The sequence below is a fragment of the Oryzias melastigma genome, linkage group LG6 (genome assembly GCF_002922805.2).
Source record: "Oryzias melastigma strain HK-1 linkage group LG6, ASM292280v2, whole genome shotgun sequence".
NCBI lineage: Eukaryota > Metazoa > Chordata > Actinopteri > Beloniformes > Adrianichthyidae > Oryzias > Oryzias melastigma.
This window is the reverse complement of record NC_050517.1, coordinates 29,948,358-29,951,010: the sequence shown is the minus strand read 5'-3', so window position 1 is coordinate 29,951,010 and position 2,653 is coordinate 29,948,358. Positions and strand designations below refer to the sequence as shown.

At 44.7% G+C, this 2,653-nt stretch overlaps 1 protein-coding gene across 1 annotated transcript in view; it reads right to left on the bottom strand.

Annotated features, from left to right (window-relative positions):
* Positions 1 to 2,653, bottom strand: part of spire2 (spire-type actin nucleation factor 2) — a gene marked incomplete in the record, with an annotated part of 45,785 nt that overhangs the window by 12,806 nt on the left and 30,326 nt on the right.

The window sequence follows — 2,653 nt, the reverse complement described above, 5'->3', positions numbered from 1 at the left end:
CTCTCTAATGGAAAGTAAACAGGTGGGAGGACGGCTGAATCAGCTGCTGAAGAACAGAGGATCTCTGCCTCCCCCTGCTGGACGAGTCACACATTACAACAATAAAGCTGGAATGACCATCACTCAGCTGATCCTGATCACCATTCAGCTGATCCTGATCACCATTCAGCTGATCCTGATCATCACTCAGCTGATCCTGATCACCATTCAGCTGATCCTGATCATCACTCAGCTGATCCTGATCATCACTCAGCTGATCCTGATCATCAGTCAACTGATCATCACTCAACTGATCTTGATCACCATTCAGCTGATCCTGATCACCATTCAGCTAATCCTGACCATCACTCAGCTGATCCTGATCATTACTCAGCTGATCCTGATCACCATTCAGCTGATCCTGATCATTACTCAGCTGATCCTGATCACCATTCAGCTGATCCTGATCACCATTCAGCTGATCCTGGGTTTCATTACAGCCTCATAGACAAAAAGTCATTTTTTACAGAACATTTAACATCTATAATAATCATGTTTAAATAAATTCATGGAAAAACATTTGTTTTAATTATCCTTGAGGATCAAACTCACTATTTAATTTTTTTTTGACCACTTTAACGCAGTCAGAACCTTTTTCATTTTTAACCAGAGTCCACCAGAACTCCCAGTCAGAACCTCTGTGTCTTTTAATTTAGCCATAAATAAATAAACCAAGTAGTTCTAAGGAGACCGCTGAGTTGTGGGCGGGGCTGTTGGTGTGGGGTAGGACCGCCCCCATCTGAGAGCAGAACATTCAATCTGCAGCCAATGAGAAGCAGAATCAGTCTGTCTTATCGTCAGTGGTTCATCATCATGGGGCGGCCGTGGTGCAGTGGTAGGGCGGTCGATTCCTGATCAGAAGTGAGCGGGTTCGACTCCGCCTTGCCCGCCCATGTGTCGAAGTGTCCTTGGGCAAGACACTGAACCCCGAATTCCCTCTGGTGGGAGGTTGGCGCCAGTGTTCGGCAGCGGAGCCACCACCAGTGTGTGAATGTGTGTGTGAATGGGTGAATGGGTCTGTGACTGTGAAGCGCTTTGGGCCCTCGAAGGAGGGTAGAAAGAGCTATACAAGTATACGTCATTTACCATTTACCATCTCCATCATCTCCATCATCTCCATACTCCTCATCCTCATCATCATCTCCATCATCCTCATCATCCTCATCATCATCTCCATCATCTCCATCATCCTCATCATCTTCCTCATCCTCCTCATCATCCTCATCATCCTCATCATCTCCATCATCTCCATCATCTCCATCATCTCCATCATCCTCATCATCCTGCTCATCATCTCCATCATCTCCATCATCCTCATCTCCATCCTCATCATCATCCCCATCATCCTCATCATCATCTCCATCATCTCCATCATCTCCATACTCCTCATCCTCATCCTCATCTCCATCATCTCCATCATCCTCATCATCCTCATCATCCTCCTCATCATCTCCATCCTCATCATCATCTCCATCATCTCCATACTCCTCATCCTCATCCTCATCTCCATCATCTCCATCATCCTCATCATCCTCATCATCTCCATCATCTCCATCATCCTCCTCATCATCTCCATCATCTCCATCATCTCCATCATCTCCATCATCCTCCTCATCATCTCCATCATCTCCATCATCTCCATCATCTCCCATCATCCTCATCATCCTCATCATCCTCATCATCTTCATCATCTTCATCATCATCTCCATCCTCCTCATTCTCATCCTCATCTCCATCCTCATCATCCTCATCAACTGTGTGAAGGTTTAGAACAGGACGAAGCTTCAGAACCGTCTTCTCTGTGTGTGGACTGATCGTTTCAGTGGAGGAGAGGCTGGACCGCATTGGAGAGTTCTCTACAAAGCTCCTATGAGGTAGAGATCTGCAGATCTCCAGTGGTGGATCCTACATGGTGCTCTAGCTTCCAACTCTTTTATCTCTGTTCTTAACCCCACAGTCTCTGACCGCTGCCCTTTTTTGTAACTTGAGGGAGACGATTTTTCATGTTTTTAATGAGTGTGAGAGGCTTTCGGACCTCTTCACTCTCTTAACGTCTGTTTGCTCTTCTTGATGTGGTTTTTCAAGGCGTTGTTTTTTTTATGGATCTGGGTACAAGAAAGACACCAAAGAGAAGTGGCTGCTGTTGAACTTTCTTCTTGGTGAAGCCAAACTTGCAGTTCACGTCAGCAGGAAACAGAAGATCGCAGGTCAACAGGTTACTGATGCGGTTTTAGTTCTACGCAACAATATCTGCTCCAGGCTGAAGTTGGACTTTTCATTCTTCAGACTGACTAATCGTTTATCTTGTTTTAGAAAATTGTGGTGTTTTAAAGATGTTCTTTGCTCTGTTTGTGATGGTGAGCTGTGCTTTGCTACTTTTCTGAGTGTTTGAATCCGTGTATCCCTCTTTTAAATGATCTGTAATTAAACTGATGTTTTAAAAATAAAAACAATCTTCATCATCCTCATCATCTTCATCATCCTCATCATCCTCATCATCCTCATCATCCCCATCATCTCCATCATCTCCATCATCTCCATCATCACCATCATCCTCACCATCATCCTCATCATCTTCATCATCATCTTCATCTTCATCATCCTTTCCATCATC